The 18,809-nt window shown below is 40.4% G+C and overlaps 1 long non-coding RNA gene across 1 annotated transcript; it reads right to left on the reverse strand.

Annotated features, from left to right (window-relative positions):
* Positions 1-631: 631 nt before the first annotated feature.
* LOC309855371 lies at positions 632-16,258 on the reverse strand. The gene is made up of 2 exons (XR_014306762.1): positions 15,348-16,258; positions 632-1,669 (listed from the first exon to the last, which is right to left on the reverse strand). It is a non-coding gene; the product is annotated as an uncharacterized lncRNA (long non-coding RNA).
* Positions 16,259-18,809: the final 2,551 nt, after the last annotated feature.

The following is an 18,809-nucleotide window of genomic DNA, read 5'->3' on the forward strand; positions in this document are numbered from 1 at the left end:
ATTTTGTCTTCTCTGTCCAGTCAAGATCTACTTCGAACCATTCCCCCAGACTCTTTAGTCCCCAGATTTCAGATCTATTCTGTCATCATGACTAATTCTCCAAATCTTCTTCCTTCTTCCAGATCCAAATTAAAACTCTTACTTCCTTCCTTTCATGATGTGAGTCCAGAATAACATGGCAACCAAGCCTGGGGAGCCATGGACCCACCCTGTCTCTAGGACCTCCATTCAATCTGCCTTATGTCACGTTTTCAGTCAAACCGCCTACCAGAACCTTTATTAGGTCACTTGCTTGATAGTTTCTCGTTCCTTTTAAAAGTGTTCTTAGAGGGAAATATTGCATCTTTGAAGCGTAAGGTCAATTTTATTACGCCCAGCTATGTGAGAAATTGATTATATTGATGTTGCTATTAGGGTATAGTATGTGACAAATACTGCCTTCTAAATTTACAAGGGCAGAAAGGAATGAAAATGAGATATGGTCGTACTTTTACTTATGATTCACCCATCCTTCCTAGAATGGTCTGCAAAAATATGGATAATCCTTTTTCAATGTTTTCTTAAAGTAAACTTACCCCTTTTTGGAAAAAAAAAATCCTTCTGTAAGTCAGCAATCCATGACACCAGTGGCTCTTGTATTAATTTGCACTTTTATTATAGTGGCCAACATATTCTTGGTGGGAGAATAATAGCATGCCCAAACCACATATTGTTTCTGGACATACATAAAATAAAAACAGTCTTAGGGAACTGGTTTAGGGAATGTGGTTACAGGTGATGCTAAGATACCCTTTGCCTCACATTATAGGTTGCAGTTAATATGAAATGTAATTGAATGTAATGGAAGATTATTCCAAAGATAAGAAATGTGTGGTTGATTGGGTAACACGCTGGGAAAATTATGAAGTGCGAAAAACTGTCTCTGGCGAAGTTGGCCTCTGAAGCCCCCTAGGATCTCTATGGTGGTATTAACGTGTCTTGCCACTAGATGGCGGGCGCACACCAAGCAGTGCGGCTCAGACTTCCTTTCAGAGATTTCAATAGCATCAACCATTAGCTTAAGCAAGGCAATTATGAATTTAACTTCATGAACAATTTTATATAATTATAACTAGTTGTAATTATACAATTTATGTTATACTTTAGTGGCTAGTGATTAATAAAAAAACATATTCAGAAAATTGAAAAAGATTAAGAAAAATAGCAAATGTTATTTGGTATGATTCTACTTCCACTTCTTCATAGCTTGCACGAAGGTTAATTTTGTTAGAAATAAAACCGGAACTTTTCATTTAAATGCATGTTGGCCTACATCAGCACCCCCTTCCTGGTCCCCAAATGGGAAGAACTCAATGTCTATGAACCCTAAATTAGGTAAATAATTCTACTCCATGGACTGGCAGGATCTTTAAGGAGTGACACCATGACAAAAGTTCAGTGAGAAATTATTTGAAGTAGCCATTATGGAGTCGAAAGGTCAATGGCGAGCAGACCAAGGGCAACAGAATCCTGCAGCATGGTGGCAAGGGTCCAGTGCTGTCAAGGCCAGTAATGGTGTCCTCCTCAGAGTGTTGTTGATGCCAGGATCTTGGCCATGCATCAGATTCATTGTGCTAGCTCAAGCTTCATTCTTCAGGCTTCCTGTTGATTCTGTTGGGTACCTATATACCTGCAAAAATATATATGTGTGTGTAAGACAACTAGCATTGACTTGTGTTTGCAACCAGGAATGTTAACTGGATCACAGTTTTAATTTCATTCTGCATCCCATGTTTTAACGGGTCACTTTCAGCTCATGGAGGCTGAGGTGCTTTGAGAAATTAGGGATACAAGAACTGGGGACAGAGGAACCTATTTGGTGCCTTTCAAGTTTGTTTTTTGTTATTGTTGTTGTTTTTTTAGGTTTTATTTATTTATTTATTTGACAGGCAGAGATCACAAGCAGGCAGAGAGGCAGGCAGAGAGAGAGATGGGGAAGCAGGCTCCCTGTTGAGCAGAGAGCCCGATTCAGGGCTCAATCTCAGGACCCTGAGATCATGACCTGAGCTGAAAGCAGAGGCTTAACCCACTGAGCTACCCAGGTGCCCCTGGTGCCTTTCATGTCTTAATATCTAGATCTGCACTGTCCAATAAGTAGCTATGAGCCATCTGTAGCTATTCAAATTCAAATCATTTTAAATATAATAAAATTTTAAAATTCGGTTGTCTTAGTTGCAGTAGTCACATTTCAAGTGCCCATCGCCAAATGTATCTAGCAACAACTGTATTGGACAGCGAAGATCTAGAACATTTCCCTCATCACAGGAAGTTCCACCGGAAGTTCCACAGAACTAACAAAACATTTTATCTTGTCTGAATATTCATGAGGCAGCCTTTATATTTATAAATGCAAGAAACAAAAAGGTTCTCTCTCTAGTTCTATCCCTACTGTTTTAAAGAAACAAAAACATGAGGGGTAGTCGAAAGCTGAAAACATTTTTTGCTAATGTTAGGAGCTCTCTTTCTTTGAAGATGCTAAGTCTTAAGATAAGGAGCCAGATGGATCATAATCGAGAGGGAAGAGGTAACACTAGATATCCTTCAACCTGAGGCTACTGTACAAATGATTACTTTCAAAATATATGCAAGGAAAAACTTATCAGAATACCATACCCAAATTCCTAAGCTTTCTTCCCGGAGAACTCCAGCCTTAAAACACAAAATCATCTATCTTTATCCAGTGGGCATCAGGACCCTTTCTCTTTTTTGTTATTTAAGCAGATATCATGGGGGGCCCCCAAAATAATTGGCTATATTCAGCTCTGTCTCTGTCAAGCTGTAGGGGAGATGGTTAGTTGTGTTGGATTTTCTGTGTGGCAAATGTTGGGGGAAATAGAATGAATGTGTCTTGCCTAGTGGTCTGTACAAATCCACATTAGCTCTGGATCAAGACATTCTCTTCTGCATAAATAAATAAATAAATAAAATTTATTTTTAAATGTTTAGGTTTACATTGATAAGTATTTTTAGGGGTTATCAAAGACTTTAAATGTAATGAAAATTAAGCTTACATTGCAATTTATAATTGTGGAAAGAAAAAAATGTACTAGGGTTTTCTCAGGCCTATGAAAAGAATGGGGAAAATGAAGAATAAATATTTAAAGATGACATTTAACAAAAGAAGCATGTTGGCTTCAGATTTGTCGTAGCAAAATTTTGATTGTCAGGGATTCTTCCAACAGCTAGAATTTATCCAGTGTAAATTATGTCTTAGCACCAGAGTGTCTGAGTCTATAATTATTTTCAAGGGATACTTAGACATTGCAGATTCTAAAATTCTTTAGATTATATCCCTGTTTGTTAACACTTTCCTCCATTGGCTCACATCTCAGTCTCTTTGATGGTGGGTCACACTATGAAATGCTAGGATGGCAGTGGACTCACAATGACTTTTCTATCTGGAATATGAGACACATAAGTTTTTATTTTTCAAACAAAGTAGTGGTTGAGGGTCCCAAGTCCAAATGACTAGAGACTTGGATTTTGTGCTTTGAACCAATAATAGGCCTGGATAATAAATTTTCATTCTTTTAAGCCTTCCTTGAATTCATTGAAATATTAAAGATAACATTTTTTAATTTCCAGATAATTGGAAAGATTTAACAACTTGGCATAGTCACTTTGTGAATTATTGGGAAATATATTAATTCAATTACAATGTAGAAATTACAGAGTTTTAAAATACTTTTAATGGGTAGAAAAGTTAAATTGGACTTCACATATGATGTGCTAATGAAACTTTTCCAATGGTGAAGTTGGTGAATTTATCCCTACTCTTTCATTAGAAGCAACTTGGATACAATAAAATACACAAATTGGAGGGCAAATTCCAGTGACTTAAACTACTTTTATAAACATCAGGGCGCCTGGGTGGCTCAGTGGGTTAAGCCAGTGCCTTCGGCTCAGGTCATGATCTCAGGGTCCTGGGATCGAGTCCCGCATCGGGCTCTCTGCTCGGTGGGGAGCCTGCTTCCCTCTCTCTCTCTCTCTGCCTGCCTCTCCATCTACTTGTGATTTCTCTCTGTCAAATAAATAAATAAAATCTTAAAAAAAAATTCATTTATAAACATCAATATTCCATTATTTTGTTAAATAGAACAAGTATTGCCATGACTTACACCGCCTCCAACACTGGAATAAAATATCTAGTTTGGCTAAAAGTACTAATTAATTTTCTTTATAAAAAGGTCAGTTATAAATAGCCAGAGAAATGTAGAAAATAGAAGCTTCCAATATGTTTACAAAATTTCGACATCATGAACCTATTGAGGCTGCTTTAGTATCAGCCTAGGATCTTTTCAAAATTCCTGCTGTTTAACAAATATTTATTGATCACCTGCTGTATGCCCGGGTAGTGGGGATATTCCAACTAAAGAATGTGGTCTCTGGCTTCAAGGAGCTCATGGGTTAGTGAGACCAATGTACAGACATTTTAAATAATAAGATAAATGTGCATTCAATACTGTCCCAAGTACATCTCTGGTAAAAGAGAATGTGCCTCAGGGTACCTGGAACAGTAAAGGAAGAGAGGAAAAGTGGAGTTTGCACAAAGGAGAAGTGGAAGCTTGTATCGTGGAAAAATGAAGGGATGGTTTTGTTGCCCAGGGAATGCCTTCTTCTCTTGAGAGGCCTATTTTGGGAACTAGAAGGGAAGGGAATATATGAGTCAAGATTCAGCCAGGAAAGCAAAACCCACACCAGGGAATCCAGTGGGAGGAATTTAATCTGGGAAATTAAATTTAAAAACGTTGTAAGGTTGAAAGAGCAACCATGGTGAGGTGAGGTGAGATGAACACAAGGTCACTATGAGCCCAGGACCCGAAGGACAAAGGGGAAGTGGTAGGGCTGGAGCCCAAGACGATGGGGTCACCTGGTAGATATTGGGGACTACTGAGGTGATCTAGCCACTGCTGGAGACACAGCTGGAGGGAGTGAAGAAGAGAGAAAGCAGAGCGACAGAGAATGAGGGAGAGAGAAAAACGAAATTTAGTTGGAAGCCTGATGGCAAAGGAGCCGGGGGAACTGTGGTTTGCAGGAACAGCACCCCGAGTGTCAAGCAAAGCAAAAGAAGGATGAGGAATAATCTGAGAGCAGACAGAAACTGACCAGCACAAGGGAACTTAGAGGAACAGTCAAAAAATGAAGTAGGTGTCAGCTCATTACAACAAAAGAAATACATCTTGGGTGTTGTTTAGAATTTGAAGTTTACCTGATAGTCACTAGAGAGCTTTCAAACAATTTTAAGCAGGAGAACAAACTCTGGGCATGAATTCCAGTTCTGCCACTTACCAGTTCTTTGGCAGGAGAAAAAAAGATACTAAATTTATGTTAGAACGATTCTGAAAGCAGTCTAGTGAATCAAGTGGAAAGACAGAAGAGTCTAGAAACACTTCTTCCTGACCAGTTGAGAGGGAATGAAATCTTGTACTGGGACCATGACAAGGAGGAATGGAGAAAAGGAGACAGATTCTAGAAAAAGCCAGGGGGATCTGAAAAACAGGAAAGATTGGATTTCCTAGATTTTGGAGCCTGCAGAAAGGAATCCGAAGGAAGGCCCAGGGGGGTGCACGGGCTCATCATTGCCACTGGGCTCACGGAGCACGGTAGCAGGGTCTGCATCCGTATTTGAGGTTCTGAGATCTTAATTTTCAGAATCCTCCTGCATTTCCTTCATGACTCCAGTCTGCTTGACTACAGCCCGCTACGGAAGACCGCACCTCTGGCTGCCTCCGCTGCCATTAGCCATAACTTCCATGAAAACGTCACTTCTAAATGAGATGCATCAAAGATCCCAGAGTTAGAAAAGTGGAACTGGTCATGTCTGCCACAGTGGGGCCTCCACATACCCATTCCATTTGGATGACATAGGGCATATATGAAATTTTCTTTTGGAATTTTATCTGTCAGTTACTCCACGTGTAACCCTTCTCTTTCTGCTTTTGTTTTGTTCGGCTTAAGTTTGCTCCTTACACCGTGTTGGGGCTGCAGGTTTGAAAAGTCACTTCCTCGTCCTCCATGTTCAAGGTGAAGAAGTAGAAGCATTAAAGGGACTGACAGCTTGTCCAGGGTCACACCGTTCCACCATCTGGTCAACCAACCAAGACCCCCAAGCCTCCTGACTCCCCGACTGTTGTTCTTTGCTCTTAACTGTGCATCAAAAGGGATCAGGTTGGTTTCTTTTAAACTCCACATGTGGCTCATCTGATTTAAAAAAAAAAAATTCATTTATCTAGTTTAAAGAGCAAGAGAGCACCTGAGGTGGCGGGGAGCAGAGGGAGAAGGAGAGAGAGAATCTCGAGCAGACGCCCTGCCCAGTGCGGGCCTGTCTCATGGGGCTCAATCTCAACACCCTAAGATCCTGACCTGAGCCAAAATCAAGAGTCAGACGCTTAAGCAACTGAGCCACCCAGGCTCCCTGCAGCGCTCAGGGTGGATAATTGTCTTGTCCATGTATATATATATATATATATATATTTTTTTTTTTAAGATTTTATTTATTTATTTGATAGAGAGAGACCTGCATAAGCAGGCAGAAGGGCAGAGGGAGAGGGAGAAGCAGGCTCCCCGCCAAGCAAGGAGCCCAACGCGGGACTTGATCCCAGGACCCCGAGATCATGACCTGAGCTAAAGGCAGATGTTTAACTGAGTCACCCAGGTGTCCCTCTCAGGGAATAGTTTAAGAAGCCAAGTCTGGGGGGCGCCTGGGTGGCTCAGTGGTTTAAGCCTCTGCCTTCGGCTCCGGTCATGATCTCAGGATCCTGGGATCGAGCCCCACATAGGGCTCTCTGCTCAGCGGGGAGCCTGCTTCCCCCCTCTCTCTCTGCCTGCCTTCTGCCTACTTGTGATCTCTGTCTATCAAATAAATAAATAAAAATCTTAAAAAAAAAAAAAAAGAAGCCAAGTCTGGGAAGTTAAAGTTCACAGAGAAGCCAGTAAAATGCCATCGTTCGACTTTATTTAAAGAATATTAAATATGCCTGGGGTGGTAAATAGAGTCAGGTAAAAGATTTAACTTAGCAAAAGTGGAAGACTCGCGTAAGGGAGCGAAGGTGCTGTTGGCATTATGGACAAGACAATTATCCATCCTGAGCGCGGCAGGTCACTCCACATCCCTGGCCCCTTTGCACCGTAACAGGACCACCTCTTCTCGGCACTCTGACAAAACCATGCTCTCGCTGGAGACAGCACCACCTTTGAGACAACCACTTTTAGACTCAAGTATAGTACAGAAGATTTTCTCTTAAATAGACAGTGGGATGTAGGATTATTTTGCCATATTGTTCATTCATATAGAAAAAGAGTACATTTATGTCAAACTGTATAATGAAACATTCTCATTTGGAAGAACATTATGTTTATTTCCAGAGATATTGAAGACAAGTTGAAGTTTTATCTTGTTTGCACTGCATGAACTTGGTCCTATCTCGGGCGGGATGAGTCATATGACTGAAGTACCTGTGTTAAGAGTTTTGTTTACCTCAGATGGTTGCATCAAAAAGTCTGGGTGTGAATTCCAGCTCCGCTACTCACTAACTGTTTGATCTCAAGCAAAGTACTGAAGGGCGCCTGGGTGGCTAAGTCGGTTAAGTGTCTGCTCAGGACATGATCCCAGTGACCTGGAATCGAGTCCCATGGAGTCAGGCTCCCTGCTCAGTGGGGAGTCTGCTTCTCCCTATGCCCCTCCCCCTCCCCTTGCTCATGCTCCCTATCACTCTCGCAAAAATAAATATCTTAAAAAAAAAAAAACAACTTATTTAAATTCTTTGACATTTCATGAGGATATTTCTTGTTTCCTCAACAACAAAATGGAAACACAACATGTGAAAACCCTTTAATAAATCCATTCATTCATCCATTCAACAAATTTTGATGACTTCCTGTGTCTGAGGTATTGATAGGTAATGGATACATGGTGAGCAGAAAAAAAGAAACCAAACACGAGGAACATGGTTTAATGAAGTTCATAATGAAGTTCAACAGCAAAGAAAATGTCCACTTTCACAGCTGTTATTTGAATACGGATAACTTTATTAAGAGGTTCACTGGTGTGTTCGTTATCAAAAATATCCTGCAGGTTTGTATACGGTCTAAACTTACATAAAACCCTTTTGAGATATGGACTTCCAGATTCAAGAACTGATCTGAATTGGGACACGAGGGTGGTTCAGCTGGTTGAGCCTCTGACTCTTGGTTTTGGCTCAGGTTATGATCTCAGGGTGTGAGGGATCTGGCCCTAAACTGGGCTCCCTGCTCAATGGGGTATCTTGCTTGAGGATTCTCTCTCACGCTCCCTTGGTACCTTCCCAACCTCAAGTAAATAAATCTCTAAATAAAAAAAAAGAAGAAGAAGAAGAAGAAGAAGTGATCTGAATTGCCATGATCTACAATATGGTCAGTCTATGTCTAAAAGTGAAAATGTCCGTAAGTAGTGTGCTATCTGGACATATTTATATGAACAGCTTGATGCCAAAATGTATATTCCTCAAACACTGATGTCAATTTTTAGTATAAACGTATAAATTTTACACAAGAACCTTCTCACCAAAGAAGAGCATTGCCTAGCTATTTTAAATAATCTCCTGTGCTGGATGTTTCCATTTGCTCTTTCAGATGTGTTCTCTACCCTTCTTTGTGTTATGGGTGGCTCACTTTTTAAGGTCTGTATCAAAGGATTCCTTCGAACTCTGGATTCTGGTTGGTTCAATTAGTGGGAGGTAGGCAGGTGAGCTAGAGGGTCAGAAGATAACGTGGGGGGGGGGGGGGTTTATTTCCCCTCCCACAGCCGGACACGTGCAGAGCACAGCTTCTGTGACAGCTCTCTCCCTCTTTGCCTCTTCAAGCCTGGAACAGGACCACCACCTAACTCCCTGGGGTGCTCAACAATACCATGTTGGTTTCCTTTATTAGATTCTTCTCCAAAACCACTTTCACCTATGTTCGCTTCCTTATCTCTTCCACCACTGACATGAGCCTTCACAAGCCAATCTATAAATCTGAGTCGTCTATTTTTTTGCTACATGAAAAAGCACACCAATAGCCACTGAATCCTTATGGAGAAAGTCAGTATTATCTTTAATTACCTCTTTCAAAATAAAAAAAAAAATCATAATAGAATTATACATTACAGAAAAATACATTTACAGAAAACTTGGAGATCAAGACAAAAATCTTCCAAGATCTCACCAATTACCACACCATTGTTGTTACTTTAGTATGTTCCCATCTGGTCTTTTTGTGCATATTTTTCAACGTACAATTTTGCATTCTTTCATAAATTTGTGACAAGTATTTTTCGTATTACTCTACAGGCTTCAGAATAATTTTAAATAGTTTCACCATATTCTATTTGGTAGAAATACTATAATGCCTTAAACCATTCCTCCATTGCTGAATATTTAGGTATGTTTTCTAATTTTTCACAGGTATAACATAACATCAATAGCTCACATAGCATTTCCCTTATCTTTTGTTATTTTTTTTGGAAATAGAAACATTAAATAAAAAGTAAACTTTGAAACATTATGCCCCTGCGGTAACTTTAATTGTGTCCACAAACTCTCTGATACTCCTCCTTTCAAGAAGTGGAGGCCAATTCTCCTTCTGACTGTTGACTGGACTTAGTGACTCACTTATAATGAATAGAATAAAGCAGAATTGATGGTGGAAAACTTCAAAAACCAGGTAAAAAAGACACCGTGACCTTCTCCTCTCTCTCTCAGATCGCTTGCTCCGGGAGCAGTAAGCTGGCACATCATGAGCAGCCCTATGGAGAGACCCAGGTAGCAGGGGGCAAAGGCCTCCAGTGAACAGCACTAAGAGCGAGACTTCTTGGAATTGGCAACTCTAGCTTGAGTCAAGCCCCCAGTGTCTCAGCAAATGACCAATACAGCAAAGGTCTTATCTCAAAGGCATTTGTAAGTGTGGCTTTTGGCTCGAGAGAACCTAGGAAGATCCGTAGGAGAGCCCGTAAAGTGTTAAAGAGAATTATCTTCATAGAAACACTGCTGGAGACAGAAACAGTAATACATGATGAATAGAGTCCTTTGGACTTCCGACTTCTTCAGTTGGAAACCACTGAGGAAATCACACAGCTGCACACACGTGCTGCATTTCATGAAAAAGGAGGGATGACCAAGAGGTTGAACCAAGAGCCCAGAGAGCCGAGCTCAGAGCCCTAGAGAAGATTACTGCGCAGGAGTAAGAACGAATCTTAAGGAAGGACCTTCCAACATTTCAGCGAGGCTTTTGGAATTGCTATAAACCACTGACTCTTTTATTTGTCCCAGTTTCCTCCCTTTTAAACATGAATGCTCACAATGGTTATGCTGTCTCTGTTCTACCATTGTATCGTGGGTGTGCGTGTGGCCGGGGTGCGCAGCTTGTCGGTGTTCACACTTCTCAGGCTGAGAGGAGCTACACTGGACTCAACCCAAGGAGCCTCATGCATACCAGGAACTGATACGATGACAAGATTCTGGAGTTTGAGCTGACCCATTCGATTTCATGGACTTTGGGAAGGGTGAGTGTATTTTGCATGTGGGAAGAATGCAAATAATTTGTGGCCAGAGGCTGGACTATGGTGTTTTCAAATGTGTCCATAAATTCTTTGCTATTGTTCCCCTCGAGAGGCAGAGTCCAATCCTTGGGAGCGTGGTTGGCCTTACTGACTCGTTTCTCATGACTAGAATAAAATAGAAGTGAGAGAGGGAAACTTTAGAAACTAGGTTACAAGCCACTGTGCCTCTATCCTTTCTCTCAGATAGTTTATTCGGGGAGGAGTTAGCTGGCAGGGCATGAGCAGATCTATGGAGTGACCCACGTGGAAGCAGCAGTGTCCTCCCGCTGAGAGCCGGGGGAGGAAGCTTTCCTGGAAGTCAGTCATCCTGTTGCAGTCAGGCCTTCCGATGACGAGTCTTAGCTCACAGCTGACCGCGGCCCTGTGAGTGACCTGGAGGCTGAATTGCCCAGCTCAGCTGCTCTCCGGAATTGTGTGAGGTATTAAATATCTGCTCAGGACACTGCATTTTGAGGGCAATTTGTTATGAAGCACTAGATAACTAATATAGCAAAAGGAGAAATATTCGTTTGTAGCATTTGTCAAAAAAGTTCAAATATGAAGCCCTTCGTGAGCTTCCCGGTTCCCGATAATCATGGCAAACTGTTGCCACTTGAGGCACAGGGAAAGAGCCACTGAGAGACAGAGGGAAAATAAGGGGGGGGATAAAAGAAGGGAGGGAGAGAGACAGAAAGAAGGAATAAAAGGAAAAAAATACCAAGAGAGGGACATGGGAAAGGTGACCCTATTTCCTGGTTTAGTCAGGACAGTCCCACTTTGTAGTGTTGTCTTCAGACAGTTACGACTAGAATCCACGGTCACTTTCAAGTGTCCTGGTTTGGATGAGAATTATATGACCCCGGCTAGAGGCCACTAGCTCAGCCTTCCCTCCACTGTTTCCTGTCTTAATATTCCATCTTCTCCCCATCGATGTCGTCCCCAGAGTCTAACGTATCAGTCTGTTCTGATACGTCAACTACTGGCCCAGCATCCTAACTTTGCCACCAAACCACAGCCTGTCACCTGCCCCAGCTCTAGGAGGTAGAGGTCCCCTATGTCCACTCCCTGCGTTCTTACATCAGTGAGCAGTTTGTCACAGCAGTGAAGAGATCAGAGCAGGAACTTGGCACACCTGGCTCCCAATCTTGGTTGTATACTTACTGCTATTTGACTTTAGGAGATACTTAACTTCCTTAAGCCTCAGATACAAGCTAGGAAATAGAATATTATCTACACTCTTCTAGTGATGGTGAGGATGTCCATGAGATTGTGTACATAAAATGTTTAGCATAGTGCCCAGCATATATATATAGAAAAAATAAATATATTATATATATAATATATGTAATATATAATAATATAATATATAATATATATGATTTATATATAATATCTAATTAATATATTATATATAAGATATATAATATATAAATATGTAAAATATTATATAAATATCATAGATAGTATATTATATAGAATATTTATATTATATATTTATATTATTATATGATATATATTTATATGTTATATAAATATATAATATTTATATATAATATATAAATTTATATATTAATTATATATAATACATAATAATATAGTTATATATAGAGAATATAATATATTCTATAATTATATTATATTCTCTATATATACCAGATGCTGTACCTTTAAGCATTTTATATGCATGAAATATTTGATGAATTTATGTTAGCTATAATCTGCCCTTATTATCACAGAAGACAAATTCATCTCATTGAGGCTGAAGCACCTTAGATGTTGGGACATGTATATTACTGGGCAGCTCTCAAGTATGTGGGTAATTGTATCTATCAGTTTTAATATTAGAAGGCAGACACATGGTTAGGAAATGTGTTCTGGAGTAAAAAGGCAAAGACTGTATTTGCAACTCGGGCTTGCTATGCCTTACTTTGTTCATTCATTCATTCATTCATTCATACATTTATCCACTTATTCTTTCAACAAAGATATATTAGTTATCTATCCGTTCCCACATACTATACTAAAGACAGGATTGAGCAATGCTTTGCAACAAGAATAAAGATTTATTCCCACTTCTTCAAGGAAAACATTACATTTAAAAAAGGTGTTGTGTGGGAATATGAGTGACTAGTGATCTGAAGCCAAATTAAAGAACACACACACACACACACACACACACACATATGTTTTTCAGGATGACCAGATTTTATTTTAAATTAGCTTTGAGCAATAGAAGCAATTTTCTGCTATAAAAAGGGATGCATTTTAGCTTTTGACTTAACTTGATTTTTTTTAAACTAAGAGTGAGAAATGTAAATTATATGAATATGGAGATATGAGCAGAAGTTGCTGACAGGAAGACAGGATTTTTTTTTTGGCCCCAGGCAATCCTCTTTTCTATTTTTAGGGAGAAAGAAAACTAGTAGACAGAGATAGTCCTAGGTATTGACTCTATATTTCACACATATACCATGAAATACTTAATAAACTTAAGAAGGTGCCTGAATACCAAGAAAATTAAATAGATGAAGATGGTGACTACAATGAAAACAGGCAATACATATATAGGGTAGGTTTAAGGCATTTGGCGATATTATTTTAAAAATTTATTTTAAATATTTTCTTTTCCCTATTTTTAATTCCTTATGATAACAAGCACCATTTTAAACTTTTCAATAGCCCATGGATTTTTTACTTTTGTTTTCATCTTCAAGGTCAAGTTTATGAACAAGTTACAAATTAGCTGATTTTAGATGAATGAGGGATATTATTTTAGGAATATTAATAACCATTATTTATTAAATGTTTGCTAAACTGAATGCCCATAGGCATTTTCTCCTCTAGTTCTCACAAAGACCCCAGGACTCAGCCACTGTCACTGTCTCATCTGGCATGTGAAAAGGCCCAGAACTGGAAAGTGGAAGAAGCTTGCTTAACTACAAAGGTAGGTGGTGACAGAGTCAGGATTTGAACTCAGGAAGTCTGGCTCGAGAGCCATGCCTAGTGAACCACACTATTCTCAACAATGGGCTAAATGTATTTCACCTCTTTATGTATATTTTCCAATTTATCTTTTTTGAAAAAGTTATGTCTTCTTGGATTCTGCATTAAGTCCTTGCCCATCTTTTTCTGTTCTATACAAGGATCATTTCATCTGATAATTATGCAAGTCCACACCTGTCTGCATGATACACTGACTCATTCATTTAGTTGAAAGGTAGAACCGAAATTGGTTTTTCAAAATACATAGGAATCTAATTGAAAAATTTCAAGAATCATTTTAGTGAGAAACTAGTAGCGGGATCTCAAATACAGACAGCCTCACAATTGCTTTTCAAAAGCGCTGGTCAGCTCTACAGGCTCATCTCCAATGAAAATGTCTCTCTAGCCAGACATTGTATGACATTTGTAATCACTAAAGTTTAGGATGCAAGAACCACTTCAATGACTTAAACAACTGTTCTTATTCTTCTGTGTTTGAAGATGATGATGTGCCTACTTGTTATTGAATAGTGAGGTGACCAGTATGCTGGGTCAATTAAAAACCAAGTTGATGTCCCTATTTGCCAGCTCCCGAATTTTTTCTTTGTGGCTGTCACTCATTTCCTTCCTAATTTGTCTCCGGTCTCGGTTCTCTGTTGGTCTTTTGCCCTCAGCCCTTGGCTCTGCCACACAGTTCAGGCTATGTTCTGTGTGTCCTTCAAACCCCTATTTTTACTTAAATAGCTTCTGCTTAATGTAAATTTTTTTTTTAAAGTTATGTTTTGCTATTATTTATTCTTTATAAATTACATTCTACTGGAGTGATAAAGTGTACCTTTTTAAAGTGAACCCATCTGGAATGTGGTTGCTAAGTGGAGTCCCTACGTGGTACTGATGAGCCATGAGGAACCCGGTCAGAGGGTTCACCACGACTGTTCTCTGGCCACCAGCTCTCTCAGAGCTGAAGGCTGCTTGTGGCCACACACGGGGGGGGGGGGGGGGGGGGGGGGGGGGGGGGGGGGGCGGGGCAGGGGGCGGTGTAGGAGCAGCAGCCTTACCATCTTAATATATTCTTCTTATTTTTTCCAAATATGAAATCATCGTCTCCATTACAAGTTTGAGAAGAATCAATATCCACTACCAAATCGCATCATCTATAACTCTCATTTGTTGCTTACCATCTGGTATCTCACCAAACTCACAGACACGGTTGCACACTGGCCCAAATTTCCACAAACCAGGGAAGGAACGGCTAGGTTATTTTTGGAGCCATGTGCAAAATGAAAATACAGGGCTCTGTGTTCAAAAAAGCACAAAAAAGGGCTAAGGTATTTAAGTCTAAAGTTCTTTTTTTTTTTTTCCCCCTTCTGTTTTCTCTCTCCCTCAACTTGTCATGATGTTTTCTATGAGCTACTTAATGTCATGTTCAGTAAATAAAAATTAAAAATGTTAAATTATTGGGATGCCTGGGTGGCTCCTTCGGTTAAGTGTCTGCCTTCCGCTCTGGCCATGGTCACGCAGGTCCCGGGATGGAGCCCCACACCCAGCTCCCTGCTCAGCGGGGAGCCTGCTTCTCCCTCTGCCTGCCACTCCCCCTGCTCCTGCTCTACCTCTCTCTTTCTAAAATAATCATAATCATAATCATAATCAAATTATTAACACGGCTTTCCCCGTTCATGTTTATATTCTCCAAAGCCAGGTTTGAATACAAACAGAACATTCAGCTCCTATGTGGAATCATCAAAATTACATCATTCATATTTCATGGTACCTTGGCCGGAAGAGCGTATACCAGTTAGACGCGGGAAGGTGGTGGAGGAAGAGAGAGGGCTCCTCTAGCACGAAGCAGGTATCACACTCCTTCAGGGATCACGCATGTGGACGCTGGCAAGGTGAGCACGTGTCTCCGTTGCTGCGCTGGGACCCGATCCCGACTCCGGGCGTTGCATCTGCGCAGGCGTCACGTTCAGGTGAAGTTCAGGCGGACATCTCGGCTTTCCGCAGGCCTGGTGCTCCAGCTCACATGCATGGGCCACTCCCGAGGGTACTGCAAGCCCTGAGTTAGAAAGGTCTAAGTACTGGGATTAGGAGTGGGTGAAAGGCTGGTCTCCACCGAGCTGTGATCTCCGGCCGGCTACCAATGATGCATCAGGGCACTGCCAGTTTAGGGCAGGATGACCTCCGCCAACCTAGGCCCTCAAATGCAGTGGGATGTGGGTGCCCCGCCCCATTCCTATGCATACCTGCACCCAGGTCCCTGCCAGGGGGCTGGAGGTTGGAAGCAAACACTTGGGCAGGGCTGGGGAAGGTGCGGCTGGGCGGGCAGAGGATAGCCAAGAACCTAGCCCGGGGAGGTGCGGAGCGGGTGGGAAGGAGAACTGTGTGTGAGCTGAGACTCCAGTGCCCCTGCACAATCTCCATTGTCCCAGAGATTTCACCTGTAAAACAAAACTTCAAAGTGACATTATTAAAAAATTGAAGGTGGTGACTAGAGACCATTAGACCCCAATAGTGGGGCCCTCTTGTCCTGGGTTTTGTGCAGCTATGTTGATCACATGACCATGAGGCCAGCCCTGCCCAGAAATACTATGAATGAGTTAGCCTACAAGGTGGTACGAGTAAACTAACAACATAGTTTTAAAATACACTGAAAATAACTTTTTAAAAATTTTTATTTTTTAAAATTTCTTTTCAGTGTTCCAGAATTCATTGTTTATGTACCACACCCAGTGCTCCATGCAATATGTGCCCTCCATGATACCCACCACCAGGCTCACCCAACGTCCCATTCCCCACCCCTCCAAAACCCTCAGATTCTTTTTCAGAATATAACTTTTCATTGTTCCTTCTCATGATTTATATTTTCTTTAAGAAAATTTAAGAAACATCTCACTCATGCATATAAAAACTCCCACAGGAAATACAGTCTTCCCCACTCAAACCATAGTCAGTCTTTTTGGTTAATAACAATAATAATGGTACTGCGAGCTGAATGTACCTAGGAGCCAGACATTGTGCTAATTAAGTACTGCAATTAAGTTTACTTTATATAACTTATCTCATCTAATCCCTGTAACATGGGGCAGATATAATTTTTAGCCTCCAATTTGGAGATGAGTAATGATATCTGGGACTCAGCTTGTCTAAGACGATGATGTGAAAAGAATGGTCTACTGTGATCAGGCTCTATTACAGTAATGTAGAATAATTTAATATGTGGAAGCATATAAAGCAGATATAGCACATCTGGAGGTCAAATTGGAAAAATGTGTCATCATCAGTGGAAGCTGAAAAGGCATTTGAGATGACTCAACTCTCATTCCTTTTCTCAGACTCTTATAAATCCAGGAAATAAAGAGTACAAGATCAAGTATTTATCTCAAATCAACAGGAAAATATTATGCTTCATTGAAAACACTAGAGATGACCTTATTAAACAGGGAATCAAGATTTCTGCTATCTTTTTTTTTTTTAAAGATTTTATTTATTTATTTGACAGAGAGAAATCACAAGTAGATGGAGAGGCAGGCAGAGAGAGAGAGAGAGAGAGGGAAGCAGGCTCCCTGCCCAGCAGAGAGCCCGATGCAGGACTCAATCCCAGGACCCTGAGATCATAACCTGAGCCAAAGGCAGCAGCTTAACCCACTGAGCCACCCAGGCACCCCAAGATTTCTGCTATCTTTATTAGGATTTTACATTGTCCTGTGAACTATAATCTGTGAAATAATACTGGAAATAGAAATAAGAGCAGTACTATAGGAATGGGCAAAGACACACTTGCCATCATTTCCATATAATATGATTTACTACCAGAAAACTCAAGAGAATCAGTAAGAAAAAAATGTTGGGACTATTAAGAATTTAGGTAAGTAGGTGAGTAATTGACTGTTTTTCTATGTACCAACAATAATCAGGTAGAAAATCCAATGGGAAAAATTCCCATTCTTAGAAACAACAAAAAGTACATAGGTTCTAGAAAATACCTCATCAGAAGTAGTATGACCTAGACAATGAAAGCCATACATTTTGAAGAAAAATTACTGAGATAATTGTTCCTGGATGGGCTAAAAATATTATGAAGGTGTTATGTTAGCTAATTTTTTGTCAACTTGACTGGGTCATGGAGTATCCAGATATTTGGTCCGTTGTTGCTCGGGGTGTTTCTGTGGAGCTGTTTTGGGTAAGATTAACATTTAACTTGGCAGGCTAAGTAAAGCAGATTGCCCTCTCTAATGTGGTGGGTCTCATCCAGTCAGTTGAATGCCTGACTAAAACAAAAGAATGCCTTCCTTTTGCCTTACGGCCTTTGAACTGAAGCAGTGGCTCTTGAGCCTGGCGGCTTCAGGACCAGAGCTAAGTCATCAGCTCTCCTGGGTCTCCAGCTTGCTGACTCACCCTGCAGATATGGGACTTGTCAGTCTTCAAATTCTTGTGAGCCAATTTCTTCTCGTAAATCTCTTTCTGGTATACAGGTACATCCTATTGGTTCTGTGTCTGTGCAGAACCTGACTAGTACAGCGTCATTTCTTCTGAAATTATTTTGTGATTTTGAAGTGATTTCACTGGGGATGAGAGATGGTAACACAATTGTAAAGTTCATCTGAAAGGACATACAAGTAAGAATAGTTAACATTTTTGGAAAGAAGAGAAACTTAAGTGTGGCTTTTGTAGGGGGAGGTAAGCTAGTCTTATGGAATATGAAAACATTGTGAAGTTATGATAATTAAAACAATATGGTTATAAGGAAAGTCAGTTCAAAAGAGAATAATATCTTAAAACATATTTAGGTATATAATAATATTTAAAAGACAATTCACTTTGTATTATGTGGCAAAAGGAAAGAATTACTCTACAAATAGTACTAGATAAATTGGCTAGGTATTTGTAGGGAGATCTAGAGTTAGGTCCTCATTTTTTTTTTTTTTTTTAACCATTTAACAAAATTAATCCTAGGTGAATTTTTTTAGTTAAATGTAAAAAAAAATACAAACCATAAAAATAAATGACAAGATAGTTATCAAATTGGGACAGGAATTCCTGAGTTTAAAAGCAATGGTGGAGGGGTGCCTGGGTGGCTCAGTCATTTAAGTGCCTGATTCTTGATTTTGGCTCAGGTCATGATCTCAGGGTCCTGGGATCGAGCCCTGAGCTGAACTCCACACTGAGCAGAAGAGTCTGCTTGACGATTCTCTCTCTTCCCCTCTGACCCCAGCCCTGGCTCACCCGCTCTTTC

Source organism: Mustela nivalis (genome assembly GCF_964662115.1).
Source record: "Mustela nivalis genome assembly, chromosome: 20".
In the NCBI taxonomy this organism is placed as follows: Eukaryota; Metazoa; Chordata; class Mammalia; order Carnivora; family Mustelidae; genus Mustela; species Mustela nivalis.